Below are 27,827 nucleotides of genomic sequence, written 5' to 3'. Positions count from 1 at the left end.
GCCCACAGTCCTCCAGTCCTAGTGCTGGTGATCATGCTAACAGCCCACAGTGGTCCAGTCCTAGTACCAGTATTCACACTAATAGCCCATAGTCCTGCAGCCCTAGAGTTTGAGACCCAGTATGGGAGGGCCCAGTATCTGCAGTCAACGCTTGTCACCTTTCTCCAAGACGATGATCAGCTGGTTGAGAATTAAATACTGTGCAAACCAGTTTGATGCTCTGAAGTTTATTTGCAGACGTGTAAGTCTATATGCTTCAGAATCTGGTGGAGACGGGGAGATTCTCTTCTGTCCTTTTAGTGATGTACAGATTAGTTGTTGCATTTAAGACCTAGGGTCAGATTCTAAGAAAGAAGGTGTCCTGAGCTCTATGAGCTTATGACTGATTAGGAAAAACATCTTAGAGTAGGAATAGTCATGCACTGGGAGCTCTTCAAAATACCATTTTCTACCTCGAGTGAAGCCCCAATAAATGTATAGAACTTTTCCAAGTTCAAAAGCTTCAAGGAGACCTGAATTCTAGTTCTACCCTCATAGTGTCCTTGGCCAAGTAACATCACCTCTCCAGGCCTCAGTTTCTCATCATAAAATAAAGATGTTGGATTGGTTGCTCAGCCCTGGTGTTCTACAATTATTTGCTTGAAAAAAAAATAGCACCTTGTTCCTCTAATAAATATGTGGATCAAACAGACATGGAATGATATTTCAGCCTACAAATGTCAACTGGCAAGATGTAAAGAGCCTTTTTGGGCATTTGGTCCAGCTTTGTAGTCTTTTGTAGTACACACATTAGTAGAATCATGAGCAGACATAATGGTAAGAGGAAGCCTTGACATTAGCCCTGAAAGGTGGATCTTGTTTCCCCTAGGCAACACCTCAAGGAAAAATTATCTTAACCAAAAAGGAAAATAGTTGATCAAAATTAGATATTGTCAAGTTGCAGCCCACAGGAGAGAGATAGGAATATTTCCACTCACAGTTTTAATCCTGGACCAGAATAATAAATGAATAGTTAGCACATTCCTACTCATCTCAGTGAGGGTCCTATTTTAGTGTCAAAAGCGATCATACCTTTCTTTAATTAACCCTTTTCTATTCCAGATCTCTCTTCAAATCTAAGTGTGCCCACAACTCAAATAGAATCATCATGGACTCAAGAAGATTTTGATGGAGAGATGCCCCTCAGATACATTCTACCTCACTTGGGAAGCTATTCCCTGATGGAACCATAGAAGTCTGGAAAACCAGCCAGGCTGGTTCTCTTACTTCTCGATTTTTTTTAAGCAAGCCAGATGCCATTAAAAGCCTTTCAAAGTTAATAAGGCTGTATCTCAAGATGAATTCAGGAGAATCTACTCAGAAATTCATTAACTGTCAATCCTTTTATGTACATAATAGATCAAAATTGGTAGCAGTAATTAAATTTTAATTAGGAAAATTTCTAATGAAAGATCTCACTGTCTCTTTTAAATGCCATCTACATATGCATTCATTCATGTATTCGACAAACATTTTTAAATGCTAAATATGTACCTTGCTCCACGCTAAGCATGAGGAATTCGAAGATAAAAATAAGTTTATGGAAATATACCTATGACCTACCTAATTTATTCACAGAACAAAATGTGCTTCTTAAGAAAATGTTGGCAGAGTTTGCTATTCAGAAAACATCTCATGCCATCAGGGCATTCTTTGTGTGTTTTCCAAAGACTGGGACCTGTATAGTAATATCCAAGTTTGATCTCAATCTCACGGACTGAGCAAATACAATCTCTGTCCAGAAAAATGGGTTCTGGCTTCTGATAGTCTGTGTGACTTGGAAGATTTTGAGTTGATTAGCAGGAACTGTGTTATTTTGAGGCTGAAACCATTTTCGTTTCAAATAGCATAAAGTTGTATCCCAGGAATGATGAAAATGACAAAAGTAATTTCTAGCATTCCAGAAGATTAAGAAATTGAAAACCAAATATTTGGGGTGAAAACAAGTGTATAATAAGTGTTTATCCAAATTTTTATATCAGAATATTATTACCCAAATATGCCAACCCATGATGTCTGGGTGTCACACCCATTCTTCCTTTTCTCATATAATCAAATGGCACATATAATTCCCAAAGCAAAATACACAATAAGATGTCTTCTTCTGTATGTGTAAACACATTCCTTTGTTCCTCTTTCTAGATGCTCAGAACCCTAGAATGTACAAAAATCCCAGTGGTCATGTGATTTTTACCATTTTAGACACAGAGGAAAAGGAGGTTCTGAGCAGTCAAGGCTTGCCCAGAGTCAACAAATGAGTGACAAAAATGTGAATAGGCTAGACCTACAACTTCAGACCCGGACTCTCCACTGAGAGCTGTTTCTATGGTGTCATAGGATCACGCTCAACATGCAGCTACTGAGACCAGAGTCTCAAAAAAAGGATGGACTTTGGTCTCTTCCGTCGAGTAGAGGAAGAGATTGTTCTGGAAGAGTGAGTGTATTCACATGACTTTCCAGACGTCCCTTTCTTTGTTCTTTCCAGAACAGAACTGATGCTCTGATTCATACTCTACACTTCTCCTTATGATGTGTCTTCCAAATCAGCCTCCCTCCAGCATTGATAAGATAAGCAAAGCAAAGACAGCTTCCCAGAACCACAGGTGTCAGCTTCCTTGAGTCTTGCCTCTTCCTTCAGGATGTCTTAACTCTTTTTCACTAGGTTGTAAAAAATGTATATTTAATCACCACCATCCCTTTTAGGATTTCAAAGGAATAGCCCAGCAGTTCATCTTAGAGATGCAAACATTTCCCTGACTTGCTCATTTATCTCAAGTCACATGTAGAAAGTTCTTTGGCAGCTACTATGGGGAACAAAGGTGAAACCTCCAATTAAGAATGACTTATGTGTGCTCCTCCAGCCAGGAGTCACCCTGCCTTGTTAACCTCTTTTGCTCTGCTTAAGGGGTGGGAGCCTATGCACTCAAAATTCATTTATTCCTGTTAAGGGTAATTATCTCCATTTTTGATGACACCTCTAGCTATCGAAGAGTGATGATATGCCAGTGAGATGTTTCTCTCCATTCAAGAAGAAAATATGAGGGACTATATAGCACAGATTAGGTTTCAGTTCATAAACACAGCAATTTAATATGCCTCTTTAAAGCACAGATTTAAATTTAAACTTCTCAACAGGCTACGCTTTTTATGTCTTGACTATATTCTTTAAATCTAAGTGACAACAGGAACATAGAGTAAAGAACAGGGAAGGCAAATTTGGTGATAAGAAGGTATTGCCTTTATTTGAAGAGACAATAATTACACTACCCTGGAAGAATGGGCAGCCTCTGAGATAAGGTTCTATCTCACCAACATTGAAACTTGCTCAAATTTCTCTCATCATAAAACAATCCCCCCCCCCCCCATTCCAGCCTCCCTGCCTTAGCTATTCTCTGTCTCTCTTTTCCTATCTCTCCTGCCTTTCCCAGCCAAACGTCCTTAAAAACTGTCATTAAACCCATCCACTCGCTTCTGAATGGACACACGGCCTTTTTTCTCTGCCCATATCACTTTCTTAGACTGCTTTCTCCAGAATTAGTAGCACCATCCCTGTGGCTAAATCTCACAAACAATTCTCAATTCTCAATCCTTCTTTTCTGGTTTTTGTTTTTGTTTTTTTGGGTGTGTGTGTGTGTGACAGAACATGTTTATTTACTCGGCCCCAGAGACAAAAGGAAAATTGATATGGGGGACGGGGAAATAGGACAAGTATTAAATGTAGTGAAGAAATTTCACAGGTCAAAAGGAACTATTAAAAGGAAGGATAAAGTAGACTTTATACCATAAAACAGAATCCTACCTCTGATAAAAGACAAATCAGCCTGAATTTTTGAAAAATCAATACGATTCAAAATGACAATTTTCAATTGCTATCTCATTCTTAATGTTCTTCCAGAACTCTCAACCCTGAGAGAAGCAGGGCAAAATGTGGCCAAAGGATTCAGGACCTTTCTTTCCAACATTATCCCATCAGCCATTAGAGGGTAAAGATTTAGCCACAGCAAGGTCTGAGGTCCAAAATCAATTCTTTTCATTCTCTCTTTTGCTCTCCATTTTAGTTGATCCAAGTTTTTGACTTCACAATTAAAACACTTCAAATTAAACCAGAGTAATAAAGCCCATTTACTCCCCTACTAGGTTCAAACACAACCTGTTATGCACCGCCAAGGTGACAAGACCTACCATGGAATCTTTATGAGATATTAGGCGAGAAGGTGAATAAACACACAAAATTACAAAAGTTTTTTTTCTTTTTTTTTTTTTGTTTTTTTGCAAGCCATAGATTGTGATGAAATAAAGGTTGTAAATAGCTGGTAAACTTATGGGCCTCTTAATGTGCAAAACCAAATAAATACTAAAGGTTGTAATCCCGATTATGTTTCTCTTATAAATAATCTATAGATTTTCCTCTACAAAACAATTAAAGAAATTATTAAAGCCTGTACTTAATACAAGACACAGTAAAAGGAGAGGAATCTCCTGTTTTGAGCCTTATCTTAGCCGATTTCTGGACACTTTTGGTGAGATTTCATCACACTCATGAAGCCTGCGCTTTCTCAGTCCCCTAAATACTGGTCTGAACCTTATTGTTCCCCAGAAAGCAGCTCCATGTGGCCAGACACTCATGGCAGCTGCTCTGTGCAGTCCAAATGGTCTGGGATAGAAAGTCCAGTGATAATCGGCAGACACTTGTTTCGTCAATCCTTCTTTTCTATAATGCAGGCATCATTTAGGAACCTCCCCTGCCCTCAAGCCATAAGGGAAATTGTCACAGTCCACACACCCCCTCCCCCAATTCAATGGCCTGTAAAAGCCCAAAGCCCTTCCAAATGGCTTTGTAAAAGTTGGTGAAATATCTGTTAAGAGCTACTGCATGCTGGGAACATACAGACAACAGTCCTATGAAGTAGAAACCTTACTGTCCTTATTTGTGCAGATAAAGTGACTGTGGCTTGGGGTGGCTTCATGGCTGATGGATGGGGGATCTAGACTTAAACCTAAACAGCCCAGCCCCACCCCTGCCTGACTCTGCCCACCCTGATCTCCAGGCCTCCTCTGTAGCCCCAGTTTCGTTTTCTCACCTGCTCTCTGTCCCTCACCACACGTTCTCCAGCATGCAAGTCAGACCCTCATTCATAATGAAAAAATAATAACCACCACTTGAATCAAGCACAAGTTAATTATGTTTTCCAGAGTTACTTTGTGAGGTTCCATAAAAGTGGCACACATCACAGAGATCTGGGGGTCTCTGCTCTCTCCCTGGTTTTCATTTCCTTCCATCTCCCTTCCTCACCCTTCCCTTCCAGAATTATCCCCAAGGCCTCCAAATTCTCCTGCCTTGAAAGATCAACTTTTTCTTCCTTTGAAACCCTGACATGGATAGTTTTATTATCAGGTGTTTATCAAGATTTTTTTCAACAAGCTCATATCTCTTCATAATAAGTGTGCTGGCTGCTGGTATTACCTGTTGAAGACAAGCAGCAACAGTAACTGACAACAGTTCTTGGACCCTAAGTAGTAATTCAGACTCTCCGACACCCTCTCCGACACCCTCTTCTTCACATACTTAGTTTTGGTGTCTGAGATGTCATACTCCCCCAATTTTTCTTCTGCCCTTCTTTTTCTTTCTTTCTTTCTTTTTTTTTTTTTTTAGAGATAGGGTCTCCCTCCGTCCCTCAGGCTAGAGTGCAGTGGCATGATCATGGCTCGCTACAGCCTCAAGCTCCTGGCCTCAATCAATCCTCCTACCTCAGACTCCCAAAGTGCTGGGATTACAGACATAAGCCACTATGCCTGGCCTCTTCTGTCCTTCTGGTTAATTCTTTTTAGGGTCCTTTTAAGGTGATTTCTCTTCTCCTCATTCCCTTCATAAATATTTCTCCTCCATCCATCTCTTAATTATTGGCGTTTCTCAGGGTTATAATCAAGCCTTTTTTTCTTACCTAGCACATTGACTCCAAAATATCTTATATACAATCATAGCTTTATTTATACCACATCTTTCAAATTTATATCTCTAGCACAACTCTCATTTTCCTGACTTAAGACCAGAATATCCACAGCCTATTCCATATTTTCCCTCAAATATGCCAAATGTCTCAAACACAAATTCTCCAATACTGAATTCATCTTCTTTTGAAAATTTCCTCCCCTTGTGATTTCTGCTCAGCACCACCTTCGGCCCTTGCCCAAAGGTGCCCAAGCCAGAAATCTGTGTCTTCCTTGACTCCTCCTTCCTTTCCACCACTCGGTCAATTTCAAAAGCCTCTAGATTCTAACTCCTGCAGGTCTCTCTCCTGCCCCCTTGGCATGCTTTTTCCTCCTTTTCTTCTCGCACTGTGTACCAACCAGACAGAACAGCTTTCAGTTCTTCAAGTTGTGCTCTCTTTCAACCCCAGAAAGCACTCTCCACCAGAAGCACTCTCCAACTCCTTCGCCTCACTTCCTTCGGGAGATAATTTAGATGTCACTTTCTCAGGAGCCTTCTCTCACTCCCCTGGACTGCATTAGGTGTCCCTGTTAGATGGTGTTAGTTGCAGGTGAAAGAAGCCCCCTCTCAAACTGATTTTTATTTAAAGAGAATTTATTGGTTCATGCCTGTCAGCCTAGTTTCGAGCCCGGTTGAATTTAAGTCCTCAAGCGGTCTCGTCAAAAATCTCCTTTTATCACTCAATTCCTTTTCCTCTATGTTTAGGTTCACGTTCACATAATTTCTCCATTTGTGATGACAAGATGGCCACCAGCAGCCCCAAGATTAAACTCTTCCAATTTAGCAAGCCTAGATGAGAGTGCCTGTTCCCGGTCACTCCAGTCGAAATTCCAGGAATTCCTCTCACTGACCAGACCTGGATCCCATGCCCTCTCCTGAAGTTGAAGTGGACATTCGGCCTCACTCAACCACATGGGCTGGCAGGTGGATTCCTCAAGGAAAAACAGGGTGCTGTTATTCAAAAGCAATAGGGTGAGGTTAAAGGTTAGCCAGATCAAAAATGGATAGACAGGCAAAAGATATAATAGGTAGTAAGTAGGTAGGTAGATGACAGATAGATAGATAGATAGATAGATAGATGCAATAGATATGATAGGTAAGTAGTAGGCAGGTAGGTAGATAGGTAAATGATAATAGATACATACATACACACATACAATAGATGTGATAATAGATGTGATACATAGGTAGGTAGGTAGGTAAGTAGATAAGAGAGGGAGAAATGAAAGAAAATGTTTACTTCTTTAAGTCACCCCTTAATTAGATTGGTTGTATATAAGAACATGGCTTTTTGTTTCCTTGTTGCCTCCAAAGGACGTCCTTGAGAAACACACAGCATCAGCAGGGAAAGAACAGAGAGAGGGAACAGGAAGAACAGTGCCAGACTATACATTCCCAAGTGGGATCTATGCCCTTTCACTCTGTATTCACCCCAGCTACGAGCTTTAGAAGCACCTGTTACATAAGTGAGTGGGTTTCCTCAGGGGTGGGCAACTCTTCCTGGGTAGAATCCAGAATATCCAACCTCTGTGTTCCATCTCAGGGTAGTAAATCTATTATAGTCTCTTGAGAGAAAGGCAAAGCAGCAGGACAATACTTCTGATGATGCAGCATCCAGGTGCAGGCAGAGACCGGACCTACGAGTACCAAGTGAAATAACTCAGGATTCCGGAGAAGTTAAATGTATGGATATCCTCAGATTCATACAGCAATTTTGAAAGAAAAACATATTTGAAGAAATTTTAGTTTTAGAAGGTAGGAAGGACATGAAGCTAAAATTTCTTTTAGAGAAGTATTTCTCAAGTCATTTTTGAGTTGCCATTTGTTTGTTGGTTTTTGTTTTGTTTTGTTTTTTAAGACAGAGTCTCTCTCTGTCACCCAGGCTGGAGTGCAGTGGCACGATCTCAGCTCACTGCAATCTCCACCTCCTGAATTCAAGTGATTCTCCTGCCTCAGCCTCCTGAGTAGCTGGGATTACAGGTGCGTGACACCATGCCCAGCTAATTTTTGTATTTTTAGTATAGACGGGGTTTCACCATGTTGGCCAGTCTGGTCTCAAACTCCTGGCCTCATGTGATCCACCTACCTCGGCCTCCCAAAGTGCTGGGATTACAGGCATGAGCCACCATGCCCAGCCTGTTTGTTGGTTTTTAATCTTGTGGTTTCTAAGGTATATAATCTTAAGCTACTTTATAAACTTACACTACTTTATTTCTAAGCAGTTCACAGCTCAACATCTAAATATAATGGATAAACCTAGAAAAATCATGAAAGGAGTTTAAAAATGATCATGATGAAACTGAGATTTTAAAATCTGAAGAAGACACAACATAATTTTAAAAATGAAAATATTTGGGCTCATCAGTCTTTGAACCTCAATTCAGATATAATTCTTTGTTGCACTTTTTGGAAACAGTTTTTGCAAATTATGCTCAGCATCCCATATGTAAATCAAAGTGACACAATCCTCTCATAAGAAAGGAAAAATGGCCTCTTATAAAGTACAAAATTCTACTGTACTTTCTTTTGTACTCTCTATATATTAAATTGTTCATGTCTTTAAGAAATTGTTGTGCCAGAAATTGTGTCAGAAACTAAGGATATAAAAATTTGTAAGGCATATACCTGCCTCTAGGAAGTCACAATCAAATGGGACAATGATGTTTAAATACATTCTTGCAATTGCCACACCGGGGGAATATCCTAACCAGTGGGGGTTGAAAGGTGTGATCAACTTCACTACACATTATGTTTAGTGAGAAATCAGCTGTCATTTTAATGGAAATAGCTCCTGCATTTCATGGTTGTTGTTTTTTTATCATGTTTACTGTTGAATTTTGGCCAAAAAAAAAATCTATCATTTCTAAATAGTTTATTTCTGAATTACTTGGAATTTTTATTAGAAATAACTTTTGAATTTTATGATACCTTTTAGGCATCTATTGATATAATCATCAGCTTTTTAAATTTAATGTGTTGATATAATATATTACACTGATAGATTCCTAATATTGAACCATCCTTATGGTCTTAGAATAAACTCTACTAGGTCATGCTACACTGTTCTTTTACTATACAGCTGGAATTAGTAGCTATATACTATACAGAATTTTTGTAACTATATTTATATAGAAAACTATTTTTGTCTTTTCTTTGTATTAAAGCTATGCTAGCATTATAGAGTCAGGAAGATTTTGTTCCTTTTCTATGGTCTGCAGTAATTCAAATATCATTGGAACTTTTTTATTTTAAAGGATAGATAAAATTTTGAAAAACTTATACATGTTCATTTTTTCATGACTCATCTTTCAATTTGGAATAAAAGGAGATTTAGTCCTATAGAAGGCATTCATTCTTTCTGAAGTTATTTAATCATTCTATTGATACATAGTGTTACAGGTTGAATTCCTTGTGAAATAGACTGTAATATAGAGATTAGGGTGCAGAGTTTACTGGGGAGTGCTTTAAGGACTTTTGACCCAAGAAGAATGAAGGAGGCAGGATTGAGCACAGGAAAAAAAAGCAGAAAGAGGCAGCTGGTAGGATGAAATCAACAGAAGTGTTAGCCCATTTCACCAGGAGCACTAGAACTAGGAAAAAAATACACACACACACACACGTGCACGCACACAGAGAGTGTGCGTGCACGTGTGTGTTTTATTATAGGAATTGTCTCATGTGACTGTGGAGGCTGAGAAGTCCTGCAATCTACCACCTGCAAGCTGAAAATTCAAAAGAGCCAATGCTATAATATCCAGTTGTAATTGCTGATAGGTTCTTCCTGCCCACTGCACAGAGGAAACCAATTCACTGAGATCATAGGACTACAATAAAGAAAGAGCTTAATTGACATGGGGCTAGCCTTGCCACGTGGTAGACATTGAGTTATTACTCAAACCAATCTTCCCCAAAATTCAGAGTCTAGGGTTTTTCAAGGATAGTTTGGTGGGCAAGGGAATGAGGGAGTGGAAATTGGTCCTCTTCTAGATGGGGCCACAAGACTTGTTGGCTGGTCTGAGTGGAGCCATCATTGTCAAAAATGCAAAAACCGGAAGAGACATCTCAAAAGGCCAATTTTAGATTCTACAATAGTGATGTTATCTGCAGGAGTACTTGGGGAAGTTGTGTATCATGCAACTTCTGGAATAATGGTTAATCATCATTTATTTATGTCTACACCTTAGCAGAATTCAGGCTTCTCACATCCTCCTAACTTGGTGGTCTTTCATTAGCTTTACAAAGGCAGTTTAGTTTTAGGGAAGGGCTGTTACCATTTAAACTATAAACTAAATGTCTCCCAAAGTTAGCTTGGCCTAAGCCCAAGAATGATTAAGGGCAGTTTGGAGGTAAAAAGCAAGATTGGGGTTGGTTAGATCAGATCTCTTTCGCAATTTTCTCACTGTTGTAATTTTTCAAAGGCAGTTTCACAGTCCTAGTCTGAAGGCTTGAAAACCTGGAGAGCCAATGGTGTAAGTTCTCATCTGAGGGCAGGAGAAGACTGGGTCCACACATTTAAATGCTAATCTCACCCTGAAACACCCTCCCTGACACACCCAGAAAAAAATGCCTAATCCAATATCTCATCACCCTGTGGCCCAGTCAACTTGATCCATAATATTGGTCATTATTCCCCCAAATGAGGCAGAGGGGACAGGCCTTTGTAGTCCTACATCAACCAGTCATTGGATGGAAGTTGCCCCTGGACAGGGATCTAACATTGGTTGAGGCAGCTCTCTTAGGCCAAGGACAAGTCCTTGAGAGAGGCTCACTTATGAGTCATCTGCAGTAGTTGAGGGAATGAACATATGTTGGTCCAGAATGGAGATATTTGATGGTACATCATTATACCTATGACATATGCTTTAGTTGCACTAAAATTTGCATTTCATCTCCTTAGAATAAATATTAGCATTAATCAATACCTTCCATATTTTCCAGAACTTCCCTTTGCCTTTATGAGAATTATTATTTCACAACTTTATCTAGAAATATGGATGCTCAATGGACTTTAACATGCTAATTTTCAAATAGGACCACCAAAATTAAATGAACAGTTTTTCCACTTGGTATATATGATTTTCATATTCAGAAATTAGTTGTGAGACTCTCAGATGAGAATTCTCTCCTTATAACTATATCTCAACACAAGTATATAGTAGTCATAAAATCTTCAATTTGTTACACTTTTGCTTTAACATTTTCTGTCTTCATTGATCAAATAAATCCTCTGGGGTTAGAGAATCCCACATAATATTTGTATCCCTAATATACCCATTATTAACGTAAATGTCATGAGAAAATATTGGTAAATATAGCACATCTCCTTATTTATATTCTCCCATGATATCTTTATTTCCTCAAAAGATCGCATTTCTCTACCACTGTGGGTACAGCATTTATTAACAGGAGATCCAGGGCTCCCCAAGATCTGGTCTCAATCTAATTTTATAAACTAATGCCCTAACTCATGCTTTCCCACATATCCACCCCCAAGCTAAGTGCAGTGCATTTACATTCTCCAAAATGTAATCTTTCACAAGGGCTGTCTTGACCCAGTTTTGAAGTCATGGCTAAAAACTCTCAATTCCCCTCTGAGGACGAAAAAAAAAAAAAAAAAAAATGCTTCTCTTATCAGGTTCCTACTGTCTGGTGCCATTAAGAATAATCTCACAGAGGCCCCTGTTTAGGGAGCTTTCACACTCCTGTACCAGACACTAAACAACTAGGAACAGCCTCTATGCTCTAGAGCTGTGTAATTAATTATTCAAATTAGCCAATCCCTAGAAAGTCCCAAAAACCTAACTACCCCTACCCTGTTTGCTGTACATAAGCTGCCTTTTGTAGCTCCTGCTTGCTGTTAGCCTGTCCCCTAGTACAATCCTGTGCATGGGCCTGTGCGGCAGCCTCCTCTAATTTGGAGCTGTAAGTAACAAAGAATTCTGCCTCTCGTCATGTGTCAGTGTGCTGTGTCTGCTCATCCGAAGATCTTCAAATTTTACAAAACACACACTTGCTTATTTGTGCCTGTACTTCTCTACCTCCAGACACTTTCCCTGTTTTACTTTGTGTACATCCTCCTACCTGACTTCACCCTGAACTATGAAGAGTCTGTCCTTTTGATTCAGAGATCAACCTGAAATTCTTTACCTTCAGGGATCCTTTTCCATGTCTGCTCCTCATCTTCCTCTTGCTGATCTTTGGCCCATTAATAAAGCACATGTCCTGTGTTTTGAATTCCAGTGATTTGTAAGCCGACCTGTTGTCCAATGAAGGGAAGACCATTTGATAAGATATTATTATTTGAAAACACGGTAGTGTTCTAGTTTCTTTGAATTCCTTGAAGAGTCTGGCATGAGGCCTATTACAAGGACACCCCCACCACAGATACTACTGAATTCAATTCACTGGAGTGCTGCCATGCAGCTTCAACCCTGCCTGAAAGTGACAAGTCACATTCCTGCCATCTTGATGCTTCTTTCTTCTGTCCTCTGGTGTGGAGAACAGAAGGGTTGCAGGGAAGATGAGTGGGATTGAGGAAAAGTACAGGTTGAAAGGAAGGCTTGTAGGCCTGCCCCAGTGGAAATGGGTGAACAGAACCAAGGCAATAAGAACACTACATTTCCAAAATCCTTTAGGGTAATTTAGAGTAGGGACACACAGAAGGTGGTCAACAAATATTTGCTGATGCAACAATCAGATTTCAGAACCTTAAGTTCACTCTTACAGGGTCATGTCATTTGAGTTGCATGAATATAAAGGTCCATCATGGACTGAAATTATTTTTATTGTGGTTAATTTGCCTCTCTGAATTATTCACATGGTAATTAAGTTCACTTGGCTCCCAACTACATAAGATATTGTTTTAAAAACAAAATCCTTTTTTCTTTATAATGTATGAGTTGTGGTACTTTTCCCCCTGTAAGATCCTTTGAAGTCTTATCCTAAAACACTTGAGTTTAAAAGAAAAAGAAAACATCTAATAAAATTTTTTCTCTTGAACTACAATTAATTGAAGATACAAGATGCTGAAGAGATATCTCTAAGGAAAAGATAATTTTATTTTGTTTTTAAGGCAAAGTGCTATTTGTGCTGGCAGATTTGTGTAATCCAAATATCATATGGCTAATTACATGAATTTAATGATAAGAAGGATGTATATCCAAAGAAAATACAAGGACCAGAACTGGAATAAAAAGCTACAGTGAATGTAGCTCTCAGCATGGCTATCCTCCCTGTTCTCAATCTTTCTTTCTCTCTCTACCTCTACCTCTGGGTCTACCTCAAAATGGCATCTCTCTTGCATTCCTTATTTGTTTCCCATTGGCCACTCTCCTACTCACCCTACAGTCTAATTCTGGAGGCAGCCAATCAAATAGGCTCACCTCATGGCCAGCCTACCTACTGAATCCTATCCATTTTTCCAGTTCACCTCCTGAGATTGGGCTGCCTTAAGTCTGACGCACCTTCCTGATGTAATAAAGGACTTCCCTGCTCAAAGAATAACCAGTCCTGCTCCCCTGAGCTGTTGACAAAGCTGTTGAAACTACATAGGGATGCTGAGTGACTGATAAGTTCATTCAACACAGTGATTTTCATCTTTCATTTCTCCATGATGGGAAATAGGAGCTTAAAACCTACAATGACTCTACGCTTCCAAAATCCCTAATCAAATGGCAGAAATTCTCATCTTTGGTTTATTTCACAGGATTTCAGGACGAGTCAAACCTACTGATATTTATTAAGCACATATTTCTTCCCAGAACTTTGCTGCATGTTCTAACACAGCCAGAAACATGACAAAACTATAGAACGAGACAAGAGTTTAGGAATTCTTTATCATGTTAGAGATAAGAAAAATTTAGATTTACTTAGAATATCTGGCTCTTGCCTTAAAGAACTTTTAGAGCCAGTTAACGATATAAGACATAGTCCTTGAAACAGCTCAAAAAAAAAAAAACCCCAAAGCACATTTTAATCCATTATTACATTAGCGAACACAGACTTCAAATTTTACAGGAATTCAGAGAAAAAAAATTACTGTAAGATGGCCCTGGCTGAGCCCGGCAAAGAGAAATAGGGAATGGTGATAGAAGGCACAGCTTCCAGCATTGAGGAAGATCTCCGGGAGGAGGCAAGTTGGGTGATAGGAGAGGGGCCCTGGTGAGGAGCATGAAAGGCAAAGCTGGATAGGTGGGATCACTTAATGGACAGCTTCCTATCAGACCCCAGAGCCTGCAATTCCTCCTAAAAGTAAACAAGCCATTATAGGCTTTGAAGCAGGAAAGAAACATCATGAAAACAGTATTTCAGAAAAGGAGTTCCATCGTAGCATGGTGGTTAAGGGTACGAGCTTTGGAGCCAAGCAGGCTCTCTCGGAATCCTGGCTCCACCATTTTCTCGGTCCGTGACCCTGGGTGAGTCACTTAACCTGTGTCCTCACCTTCAAAATGGGAATAATAGTAGTTCTCACCTCACCAAGCTATTAAATATTTGGAGGATTAAGTACATTAATATTGTGGTATATTCAGGGCAACACTTGCACTTATTAACAGTCTTATGAAACCAGATATTAAGGGTGTGGGGATCTGGCTCACAGAGATTAGTTCGATGACTTCTGGCCTAAATCACAGGGCAGAGGGTGGTGGTTGAATCTAGGTAAGGAATTCCAGCCAGTGCATCCAAAGAGGGGTGTGGACTTGGTAACTGAGCAAGTCTGGGGCTGAAGTAGAATAAAGAGTTAAAGGCGAACCCACAATGCTGAGAAGATAACTGGGTTCATCAGCTATTTTGGAGAAATAAATGTCAAGCATAAGAAAATGGCACCCTGGACCGGGTGCGGTGGCTCATGCCTGTAATCCCAGCACTTTGGGAGGCCGAGGCAGGCGGATCACAAAGTCAGGAGATCGAGACCATCCTGGCTAACATGGTGAAACCTCGTCTCTACTAAAAAATACAAAAATTAGCTGGGTGTGGTGGCGGGCGCCTGTAGTCCCAGCTACTAGGGAGGCTGAGGCAGGAGAATGGCGTGAACCCGGGAAGCGGAGCTTGCAGTGAGCCGAGATCGGCCACTGCACTCCAGCCTGGGCGACAGAGCGAGACTCCGTCCCCCCCGCCCCCAAAAAAAAGAAAAAGAAAAAGAAAATGGCTCCCTGCTCCAAGCCGGCCTAGGCGCCCGCTGCCAGTATGAACACTCGTGGCGTGCTGCAAAAGGATCTGATTAAAGAACTTAGAGAAATTCATATATGTGAAATTGATTTCCATGGAAACCTAGTCACGCTCTGATGACAGTTGTGATGGCGTCGCTGCCGATAATTTTGCAAACATAAGGCTTCCCAGTGAGTCTGAGAAGGCTGTAGGACCCGCACCCAGTGCAGACACTCAACGTCTCAGGGTGGTGATGACGCTTCCAGCGCGAAATACCAAGGGAGCAGCCAACAAAAAAGCAGAGCCCCCTCCCCGAACCCTCAGAGAATTCTGGAACCAATTCCAGTTCCGATTCGGAAGATAAAGGTGGCATGAATTTTTTTGGAGAAAAAGGCTTTCAGTATAAAGCAAAACAAAGCAATGCCTGGAAAATGCATGTCAGAGTGAGAAAGCTTCCCTGGCTTGTTCCTTAGAAGACGTTCCCTCCCAGGCTCCAACTCACAATCAAGGACATCCCCAAGGCGTACATTCCCGGATGTTGCTTCCAGGAGAAACCCTGAACAGAGAGCTCCTCTTCTCACCAAGTCCCCTGGTCCCTTGGCGCTCTACTCGTGGAGGAGGAGTAAGAAGAGGAAGAAGAAGAGGATAAGGACACGTTGGTGAGAAGGAGCAAGACAGTGGATGGCTGCATGAAGGAAGATGACACGCCCAGAATTCACCGCTCCAGCTCATCCATGACCCTTCTGCATATAATTCACCCAGGGCAAGAAATCACAGAGGAAGGGTTGGAGGCCAACTGCAGCAACTCTCCAAAGAAGATATATAACGATTCCCTGGGCTCTACTTGTTATCAATGGTGTCAGAAAACTATTGCTACCAAAACAAACTGCAGAAACCCAGACTGCTAGGGCATTCAAGGCTAAGTCTGCGGCTCCTGCCTTCCAAACTCTTATGCTGAAGAGGTCAGGGATGCTCTAGTGGCATTGCCCACCTTGTTGAGAAATCTACAACTGCAGTTTCTGCCGGCAGCAAGACGGACGGTGTGCAACTGATATCCTGGTGTATTTCGCCAAATATCCTGGCCCTGGGAATGTGCACGCTTACTTGAAAAGTCTGAAAGAGGAATTTGAAATGCAAGCATAATATCTGCAAAATTCACAGCCTGCCATCCATTTCTAAAATCTCTTGTTAACATTTTCGATTTTGTCATTGATTGAAACCTGAGTTAAGAATCTCAGTGATCAGTCTATTGTATAAGAAACTCCAATCAAGTTAATCTCACTAGACACACGTTTCTGGAATATCATAGAAAGTATATTGCTAGTTATACTTTGCTCTCTGCAGTTTCTTCTCTGTTTCCCACCAACCCCCACATCATACCATGCCCCTAGTGGTGCTCTCCCACTGCTTAGTTTCTGAATTATTTTTAAATGACAATTTTATGAAAGTGTATTTGATTCTATTGGTGTTGAAATAGCCCTGGAATCCACTCATAAAACCTAAGCTTTTAGAAATACTGTAGCAATATTAACTAGATCTATTAAATTTCAGAGAACTTGTTTACTCAAAAACAATGGGTATGATTTAGTGTTCATGCTAGTTGACATTTTTAACAGAATCAAGGCACAAAAGTCTTAAGATCATGTGTAAAAATTAGGTAATTGCCGCAGAGTGTAGTATATTACTTAAGATGACTCTCATGAGAATATTCCAGGTATTGTGCTTGTTATACAAGTTGTCACAGTTGAGATTTAGTTGCTGCTAATTTCTTCTGCCCTAAGGTTAAATGGTGCATCCAGCTTACACAATCATGATCCAAAGGTTTACGGGCAATGTTATATGTAACATTAGGATAGAAAAGACATCTCTGGAAATTGCAATGGTGAAACTTCAGGAGTAGGCTGATTTGAATTTTTGGTATAATACTTTAACATAATTGTAGTTTGCCAAGTTTATTTCAGTTCATAAGTAAGGTATTTCAAATAAATTCTTGGGCCATTTTGTGTGGAAACTTGATATTAATAGTCTATAGCTCTTTGCATTTGTTGAAGAAATAAGCTAGGCACAGGGTTCTTGTTTAGGTTTTAAGCACTTTTATCATGAGAAAGAACTGCCTTTTTGGAGATTTGTAACTTTCAACAGTTTAACTTGACATCTCTGCCAAATTAGTTTCTGGGCAGATTTCCTGTGTTGCTACGCCCCTCCCATTTTGCGTTAATCAAATTGTTTAGTAGAGGTGGAATCTAAGTGTTTGTGTGTCCAGTTTACTTGCTGGGCCCATTCAGGGTTTGATGCATAATTGGACCTCAAATCAATACATATAAATACAGTTTTTGATCTGTAATACTTTTATACAAAGTTTATTTTAATAGACATTTTATTCTTAAAAGAGAAGAAAATGTATGTTTTCATAATTTGGAGTGAAATTATCCATGCACATTATTTATACTAGCCACTCATCCATAAAGATTCATAAAATTCCCCCTAACCCCACTTCTCATTGTCTCCCATAGCCCCCCAGTCTAAGGCTATAATATTGCTCTGTTCTTTTCATTCCTCACTTACACTTCTAATCACATCCTCATCCAAAATTTGCCTAGATGTGATTTTATGTCCCAATTTACCTTGCTCACCTCATTTCCCTAAAGTTTCTACTAGTTCCCACTATACCTGGTGGTATCTAAATTACAGGTATCAAAATAGCCACATACAGGGTCACAACAATTGATAGCATCATGGCCCAGAAGAGATTTAAAATTGCATCTCAATTCCTCTTTGCCTGGTGGTGAGACAGCTGTGTATATAAATTAATGCACCAACTAGATATGAAGGAGACTTAGAGTATGAGCCACGGCCCCAACACTTCGAATATAGTTTGGCTCTGTGTCCCCACCCAAATCTCATGTCGAATTGTAATGGCCAGTGTTGGAGGAGAGGCTTGGTGGACAGTGATTGAATTGTGGGGGTGGTTTCTAATGGTTTAGCACCATCCCCCTAGTGCTGTTTTGTGATAGAGTTCTCATGAGATCTGGTTGTTTGAAAGTGTATAGCACCTCCCCCTTCACTCTCTCTCTCTCCTGCCAGGTATGTGAATATATGTCTGCTTCTGCTTTGCTGTCTGCCATGATTGTAGGTTTCCTGAGGCCTCCCCAGAAGCAGAAGCCTGTACAGCCTGCAGAAGTGTGAGCATAATTAAGCCTCTTTTCTTTATAAATTACCCAGTATCAAGTAGTTTTTTATAGCAGTGCAAGAATAAACTAATACAGAAAATTGGTACTGAGAGTGGAGCATTGCTCTAAAGATACATGAAAATGTGGAAGTGACTTTGGAACTGGGTAAAGGGCAGAGGTTGGAAGAGTCTGGAGAGCTCAGAAGAAGACAGGACAGGAAGATGAGGGAAAGTTTAGAACTTCCCAGAGACTTGTTGAATGGCTGTGACCAAAATATTGATAGTGATATGGACAGTGAAGTCCAGGCTGAGAAGGTATCAATGGAGACAAGGAGCTTACTGGGAACTAGAGTAAAGATCATTCTTGCTATGCTTTTGCAAAGAGACTGGCAGCGGTGTGCCTCTGCTGTATTTACCCAACGCCTACACCTCCATTGTATCTTTTAGACATAATAAACTTGTTTTTTATTTTATAGGCTCATCTGTGGAAGGGCCTTGTCTCAGGTGAGGCTTAGACTTTTGAGTTAATGCTGGAATGACTTAAGACTTTGGGGGACTGTTGGGAAGGCATGATTGTATTTTGAAATGTGAGAAGGACCTGAGATTTTGGAGGGGCTGGGGTGGAATGATATGGTTTGGCTCTGTGTCCCCACCTAAATCTCATTTCGAATTGTAATCCCCAGTGTTGGAGGAGGGGCCTGGTGGGAGGTGACTGAATCATGGGGGTGGGTTCTAATGGTTTAGCACCATCCCCCTAGTGCTGTTTTGTGATAGAGTTCTCACGAGATGTGGTCTTTTGAAAGTTTGTAGCGCTTCCTCTCCTTTGCTCCCAATCTTCCTCCTGCTCCAGCTATGCAGGATGTGCCTCCTTTCTCTTCATCTTTCGCCATGATTGTAAGTTTCCTGAGGCCTCTCTAGCCATGCGTACTGTACAGCCTATGGAACTGTGGGTCGATTAAATTGTATTCTTTATAAATTACCCAGTCTTGGGTATGTTTTTATAGCAGTGCAAGAATAGACTAATACACCTTCCTTCCAGTTACCTTAGGAATCTCCTCTGTGATTCTTCTTCTTTGAAAAAAATTGGGAGATGGGAGCACAGCCTTGCTCTGTGGGGCTCAAAGGAGGATACAAAGATGGGATTTGCCTACAACCTTCTTCCTATTTAAAGGCCCAGTCTTCCATAGGCTTTCACTCTCTTCATATTTTTCTAATTCCCTTCTCTACTTAATTTATTCCTACATATGTAGAAATAGACATGTAAATCTAGAACAAAAAGAAAATATCTAGTCCAATTCTTTCCTATAAAACATAGTTCCAAAGATGTTTAAGTGACTTTTTTAAAAGCTACAAGAGTTTTCTGTACTCATCACAGTCTGAAAACAACTTATTATCCACATTTTATCACTCAGAATCTAATGCATACTGGGCAACATAAACTTATTATAAGCCATCTCAAATTATCTCACAATGATCCTGTGAAGTTGTTATTCTTTACTTTTACAAACAATTAGCCTTGAGCTAAGTGAGGTGATATATCTACTCAGCTAGTAGGTACTGGAGATAACTTTTAAACTCAGGTCTTCCAACTCTCTTGTGCTGCTATATTGAACTTCTACCAGTTCTACTGTCTGGACTTGGCTGGCACTGGGTTCAGAGTCTATACAGTATCTTCTCCTCTATCTATACATCATTCAGAACTCTTGTTCATTTGTGTAATGTTTCATTTGAATGTCATCAGTATAAAAGATGACACTGCCCAGACACTGACCATCCCCCTCCAATGGCCCCTTTTCTCCTTTACAATTCACCCAATATTTTTTGGATTTGTGTTGGCATTCAGTAGGAATGCTTTTGGCTACAAGTAACAGACAACCCAGCTGTCAGAGGCTTAAACCATGAGGATGTTTGAATTAGGCAAGATTCCAAAGACAATATAGGTTCAAACATTGATGAGAACAATTCAGAATTAAAGTACTTTTATTTTACTACCCGCTTCACTTACTACCAACTGGCAAAAAATAATGTATTAGACCTTAGCAATACAATTTAGTGATTCTCTGATGCCCTCCCTATTTCTCAAGAATGTGCCCAAATTTGATGTCAAATGATAGTAGCAACACAAGGAATTCACTAAGTCAGGGAAGTTCAGAACTGCATGCTCACTGCCTTTGATACCACTTAGCTGACAGAGAGGGCAATGCCAGCACAAAATGGCCTGTTCTACTATCATATAAAGAGATTCTTAACTCACTAGTTATTTCTGTGTTCTATTCCTCATGCATCATCAAGCCTATAACATCTTGTCCATGATCACCATGAGGGCAATTTAGCAACTGAATAATATCTTCAAAAATTCAGTCTAAAAAACAACCAAAAAAAAAAAACTGAGGCTTTTTCCATAATTATGCTTCATCTACCTCCATCTATAAGCTTTTTATCTTATGTGTCATGTCAAGGTCACAAACTGAGCTATACAGATCTAGTCAGCATCTCAAATAGGGCAAAATGGGCAAGGGAAACAAATTTTTTCCTTGCAGATAATTGCACTTTTATCAAAGCAGGAAAATCTTTCCCAGGTACTGCCTAGCAGACTTCTAATGATAGGTCATTGGTCAGAACTGAGTCACATGACCACCCAACTGCAAGGGTGGCTGGGAAAGTGAAAATCTGGTACAAAAGAAAGGAAACTCCATGACTGACTTAGACCAAGGCTGATTCAATCTTTGGGGTAAGGGCACTTTGCCTCTCTGACCAAAATGTGGGTTTGGTAACAAGAAAGTATAGAAAAATGGCTATTGGTTAGACACAAACCATGTCTGCCATGCAGACATTCCATATAACATGCATTAAATTTTTTTTTGCATGACTCATGACTTGGGAGGAGAATCTGTGTGTTTATATAATTTTAAATTAAGCAAAACTCTCCATCCTGTCAAATGTTTTCTCTTGATCCAGCTTCACAAAACAACCGAACTCTGCCTTTGTCTTTCTGTGTTTTATAATGTATTTTCAAATCTCTAAGGGGTCTACAATTTTATTGCCCAATTTTGTATTTCACTGTGAATCATTCCACTGGTTACCACTTTAAAAAGCTTTGCAATCCGCGGTGGCTCACGCCTGTAATCCCAGCACTTTGGGAGGCCGAGGCGGGTGGATCACGAGGTCAGGAGATCGAGACCATCCTGGCTAACACGGTGAAACCCCGTCTCTACTAAAAATACAAAAAATTAGCCGGGCGAGGTGGCGGGCGCCTGTAGTCCCAGCTACTCGGGAGGCTGAGGCAGGAGAATGGCGTGAACCCCGGGGGGCGGAGCCTGCAGTGAGCCGAGATCGCGCCACTGCACTCCAACCTGGGCGACAGCGAGACTCCGTCTCAAAAAAAAAAAAAAAAAAAAAAAAAAAAAAAAAAAAGCTTTGCAATCAAATTCCCAGCACACACACACACACACACACACACACACACGCACACATACACTTAAAGTCAATTCCAGATGTCACCTCTTACCCTTCACTCTTAAGCTAAATAATTGATGGCTTTTGTACCAAGCTTGCAGATGACAAGTCTTCCAGAGGCTTTCCTGTGGCAGTGGAAAAATGCCTAATCCCAATCAGCAACAGCCCGACTGTGGCTAGAATCCATACTCTCCTTAAGGGCTTATGTTCTTGGACTTTTCTTCTGACAGTTACTTTAACCTTTAGGCCTTTATTTTCCCTGCTAATCAATAGCAACCCAGAGTGAATTCTCAAATATTTCCTTGCTTTGTCTCTTCTTCGTTCTTCTCTAAATGAATCTAAAGAATAATTTGCATCATTTCTGATTTTATTGAATTTTATCATTTTTTTCTCTGATTTCTTTCTTCCAACTCTCTCCTGATTATTCCAGTATTCAATCATCATTCCCTAATCGAGAAGCCCCCTTACTCAAAATTCAATTACACACAGACTTAATTTTAAACTTATGAACTCAAGTCATAACTTATGCCAAGTTCAAAATTAGTGGACTTTTGTTATAGTCACCATGTTTTGTAGGAAGTATTATACATACAATGTGTCATTACTTTTTGGTCTCCACATCTATACAAGCATTTAATGCAACTCATTACAATTATGGTGGTTGATAGAAAAGTAGGGCATAGGAAGAAATCCTAAAGAATCTATAGAGTGTGAGGTCTGATAAATGTAAAATAATTACATACAATTAATACAATTAATCATTGTATTATTATATAATTAATAATTTAGGTTAAATTAATGTGTATTTATTGCATACAATTAGAAATTAATTTAAGATATAATGAAAATAAGATTTGTATCAGTTGGTATTAGGTTCAGCTGTGTGTAACAGACTTTCAAAATATAGTAGCTTAATACAGACATTTATTGCTCTTTCACTGCTTATAACTCATTGGCTATAATTTGGTCAGGTGGCCAAAGGGAGTCTATCAGGGAGGCTAAGAGATGTAATTATTCAGCTCAGTGTCATTGTGATCAGCCAGCTGAAAGAAAGATGGCCAGGGAGGCTAGGAAATATAGCCCCTTTTTTTGATGCTGATGTGCTTAGATAACTATCTGCAACCGGTTACTTAAGAAGAAGAGAATGTATATTGGGAGAAAATTGGCAATCTCTCCTGCATCACTGGATCTCTATTAAGTGAACACAGAACATTTTAACTGCTTTCACAGTTTTACTTATGATGTGCATCCTTCTAACCCATGCATTCTTAACAGGGCAACATCACTCCCAAGGGGGTAAAATTGGTTCTTGGGAGGAGGCAAAAAAAATCTTACATGTATTAGACACAGAAATATATACAATACATAGGAGATTTACAGTATAACTGTGGCATTAAAATTTCATGGGAGAGGCTTTTAAGAAAAATAAATTTCAAAACACTCTTTGGGTGGTAGAAGGGATAATGAAAAAAGGTTGAGAAACATTGTTCTAACCTCAAACAGGAGCTTTCAGAAACATATCTCAAGGCCCAGCAAGGAGACACAAGTCTTCTGGCAAAACTTCTTGTTAATATTCTACAGGCTATACAATGCAATAAATAGAAAGGGGAACTAATTGCCAGTTGGCCTGACCAATAGTTTATTCAACAATTACTTTTGAGGACATATTATGTGAAAAAAATACGCTGAGTGTTGGGGACACAGCCAAGAATGGAGCAGGAACCCCGCCCCATGGGGCTCCCAGGCTGCTGGGGAAGGCCAGCTTTGGACATTGGGTGCCACATTGATGGCAGATCACAAGACCAAGTTTCCAAGGCATCTATACTCAGCTTCTGAATCTGGTTCGTCTTTACAACTTCCTTGCTAAGTGACCTGGGCAAATTATTACCCACTACAGGCCATGGTTTCCACCACCTAATACCCATTCTTGAATTTTAAATGCACATTTTAAACCACCTAATACAGTATTTTTATGAGGATTCAGTAAGATAAGATCACATATATTATGATCATATACCGGGTGCTTAAGAAAATGATATTATTCATATTATCTGTTGGTTTTGTCTTATATATTTTGGATGAATGCCTGTTTCTATCCTATTTTAAATTGCTTACATTTGACTAATTGTATCAACTTATTGCTTCCTTTTCCTCTTCCCCTCAACTCATCCTGTTAGCACTTTTTTCTGATGGCTGTGGGGCTGGATTTTTCAAAACAACTGGCGATACATATGGTTTGAAACGCCCAAGGCATGCGATCATTCACACTATTTCATCTGTTCATTTAAAATGTTCATCGATCACCTACTAGACTAGCCAGGCTCTGTGTTGAGTTAGGTGCTAAAGAGACTGGAAAGAATAAAATAGACCCAACTCCTGCACTTGAAAAATGATAACATTTATAAGTGTAAAAAGATTAATAAGGGAGGCCAAGGCAGGTGGACTACGAACGAGGTCAGGAGATTGAGACCATCCTGGCTAACACAGTGAAACCCAGTCTCTACTAAAAATACAAAAAAAATTAGCCAGGCATGGTGGGGGTCGCCTGTAGTCCCAGCTACTCAGGAGGCTGAGGCAGGAGAATGGCCTGAACCCAGGAGGCAGAGCTTGCAATGAGCCGAGATTGCACCACTGCACTCCAGCCTGGGCGACAGAGCGAGACTCCATCTCAAAAAAAAAAAAAAAAAAAAAAAAAGATTAATAAAAGAAAAAGGAAATATGCTAGAAATATGCTATATGAACATTTGATGAAGATATTAGCTGGTAAGAGAAGTCTTTCCTGAATGGTGAAGGTAAGAAAATTTTAAGGAAATGGAAGGAGCTGTACACATCCATGAAATGAGAAAGAACAGAGAATGCTGGAAGGGTGTCCAGTAAGGAGGGAACATAGAGACTCTAAATCTTGGAGCACTGGTCTCACTCTCTGATTGCTACCATGTTCCCACTCTTCCTGTCCCCCCCTTCCTATTTGTTTTGTCTCATTAAAATCCCAAAGCTGCCCTGAAAGAAGTTCACCAACTATGTCTCTCTCTCTCTCATGTACACACATTCCTACGTCTCCTTAGATCTCTCCAAATTTGCACATATTTTCTCAGTTATCACCATTGCTATCATATGGTCTACCCTTGCTACTCAAAGTATAGTCCATGGACCAGCATCTCCTGCATCACCTGGCTGCTTATTAGAAATGTAGAATTTCAGGTCCCTCCGGAGATCACCCTCCATCCCCATCACACATATGGAATAAATCGGAATCTACATTTTAACAAGATCCTCATGTGATTCACATGCACATCAAAGTTGGAGAAGCCTTTATCTCATCTGCCTGCTGGGTCTCAATAAAAGATAGGGGGTTGTACCTCACCCCTAGCTTTGTCATGGCCACCCTGACCACGTGTTTTTTATCATAGCACACATTCCTCTAAGAACTAGACAAGCTTGGATGAAATGTTTGCCAGGGAAGATTCTAGTCTCCTGAGGAGTGGTGTGATGACGTGAAATTGCAAAGAAAAGCATTTTGATGCCTTCCCATCCCATCTCCCAAACCTAAACACCACTTCTCTTTTACTTCATATTTCTTAGGTAGTTTTTCTTTTGGGTGTTTAGACGTTGTTAACTTTCTCACCTTTCCTAAAAATGTTCTAGCTCTCCAGTGTCTTATACCAGGTGTGATATCTTCATTTCTATGTTCTTAAATCAAGTCTTGAAATTATTTTGTATGGGGTGTGTGTGTGTGTGTGTGATATTTCCCAGATCTCTCAATCTTCTCAGCAATGTGCTATAATGTGACCGAAAGATACTATTTTCCTAATAAAAGGGAAGGGCCCTATTACTCTTTAAATGTATTTGAGTTTGGCAAAAGGGCCAAATGCCAGGAGCTTAACTCTCTCCTAAGGAAGTCACCTCCATTACCTTCCTGCTGGAATTTCAAAGACCTTACTTCCCTGCAGGATGCAATAAACACATAGAGGATAACAAACCATAGAGATTTTCTGTTCAGAGATTGGAACCAACTCCCCTTCCTGACACTACTCCCATCCATGTGGTACGTCTGTTATGGAGATCTCCTCTTCCCATAGCTGGTATATTTGAATCAGTGACTGGTATCACTCCCATATTTTCACGTACTCTCCTCCTTCCTTCATTGGTATTATGTGCAGAACTGCCAGTGCCTCTATAGCAAGCTTGTCCAAACCACTGCCTGAAGGCCACATGCAGCCCAGGACAGCTTTGAATGTGACCCAACACAAATTCATAAACTTTCTTAAAACTTGAGGTTTTTTGGGCAATATTTTTAAGCTCATCAGCTGTCATTAGGGTTAGTATATTTTGTATGTGGTCCATGGAAGCCAAAAGATTGAACAGCCCTGCTCTATAGACTCTTCTCAAAGTTAACCTTAATCAAAGGTCTTAAGCTTCTTGCTTCTTAATTTGTAACAACTGGATTTGTTTAGATCTTTTTCTACTTCTTACTAAGGATTCACCTTCCAATTAAAATAACCTTATTCCATTTTGTCCTCTTTCACTGTGTTCCTTTGCAGTCTTCAAAATGTGGTTGTGATCTGCAGAACTTCTTTGAATTTGTAAGAAAGGGAAATTAGTTATTAGCAAAAGCTAACTGACATCTATAGATGCTGACTGGTACAGGCACTCTGCCATGCACTTTATATTTATTATCTCTTGTACTCTTTATAATCCCTCGATTAGGATAGTAGTGCCTAAAATCACTAGCTTGGAGTCTAGCTCCATAGATTAGAATTCTATCACTTACTATCTATGAGAACTTGGCTGAAGCTAACCTTTCTGTACTTCAATTTCCTTATCTATAAAATGAGGACAATAATAGCACCTACTTCATGGGATTGTTCTAGTACATTGCTATACTTGAATATTTGTCCACTCCAAAATTCACGCTGAAATTTAATTCCCATTGTAAGTGTTCAGAGATGAGACAAAGCTTTAAGATGCAATTAGGCCATGAGGGCTCCACCCTCAGAACAAACTAATGCCATGATTGAAGGAGTGAGTTCACCTCCTCTTGTGCAGGCACTCTTTCACTCTCGCTCTGTCTCTCAAGCGTGCGCGCTCTCTCTCTATGTTGGCCCTTCCTCCAACTGGTACTTTCCACTATACTATGATGCATAAGAAGCCCCTCATAAGATCACAGCACTTTCATATTGGACTTCCCAGTCTCCAGAACTGTAAGCCAATAAATTTCTGCTCATTATAAATTACTAGTCTATGGTATTCTATTACAGCAACACAAAACACACTAAGACAAACATTAAAGTCTATTACATGCAAAATGCTTATAAAAGGGCCGGGCCCAACCAATTTCAATTATTGTTACTATTACTATCCCCAGTTTACATATGAGAAAAACAAGGCACAACGAAGTTTGATAACTTGCTCAGCTTACCTAGATGTTGGTTAGTGGCAGAGTAGGCAGCCTGGCTCTGTAATCTACTCTGTCTAGAAGGAATTAACGGACTAAACCACATAACTTCAAAGAGTCACTGAAAGAATCCAACTGTGTAGCCAAGGCTAAACATTTAATGACGTAGCACAGGAAGTACTAGGAGAGGAATTATACAACATCTAAACAGCGGGAAGCCTCTTTATGAGTGCTCAACTCAGAAGTTATCCTCCTCCTACCAAAAACCAGAGAAATATAAAAACTCTCCCACAGAAAGGCACAGAGAAGAACACATTTTCAGAAGATATTTGAACGTACAAAATTAGAAGAATGCTGCACACTCAGAAATCCTAATTTGCACAGATTTGTGCAATATCAAACCGGAACAAAAATAGCTAAATCCACACAAATACACTTATCTAGTCAACACATATTTACTGAGTGCCCACAATGTGCCAGGTGCTGGGTAGTGGGGATACAAGATAACAAGTCCTGCTTTTATGGAGCTGAAATTTAGGGTGTAAGAAATTTAGAATTTGAGAAAGTGATGAGTTATGGATGAAATATAAAAGGTTAATGTGATGTGATAAAACGTTTACTTTTTAAATCTCATC

General features: G+C 39.9%; 1 long non-coding RNA gene and 1 pseudogene across 1 annotated transcript; one reads left to right on the top strand and one right to left on the bottom strand.

Annotated features, from left to right (window-relative positions):
• Window positions 1–6,948: 6,948 nt before the first annotated feature.
• LOC134756939 (uncharacterized) lies at window positions 6,949–12,390 on the bottom strand. Its single transcript, XR_010130434.1, has 3 exons — window positions 12,176–12,390; window positions 7,484–7,665; window positions 6,949–6,979 (listed from the first exon to the last, which is right to left on the bottom strand). It is a non-coding gene; the product is annotated as an uncharacterized lncRNA (long non-coding RNA).
• A 2,821-nt stretch (window positions 12,391–15,211) lies between these two features.
• LOC101142422 (cell division cycle-associated protein 7-like) lies at window positions 15,212–16,506 on the top strand (annotated as a pseudogene).
• The last annotated feature ends 11,321 nt before the right edge of the window (window positions 16,507–27,827 follow it).

Source organism: Gorilla gorilla, chromosome 13 (genome assembly GCF_029281585.2).
Source record: "Gorilla gorilla gorilla isolate KB3781 chromosome 13, NHGRI_mGorGor1-v2.1_pri, whole genome shotgun sequence".
NCBI lineage: Eukaryota > Metazoa > Chordata > Mammalia > Primates > Hominidae > Gorilla > Gorilla gorilla.
Note: the sequence above shows the minus strand (reverse complement) of the source record. Positions and strands in the feature narration are given on the sequence as shown.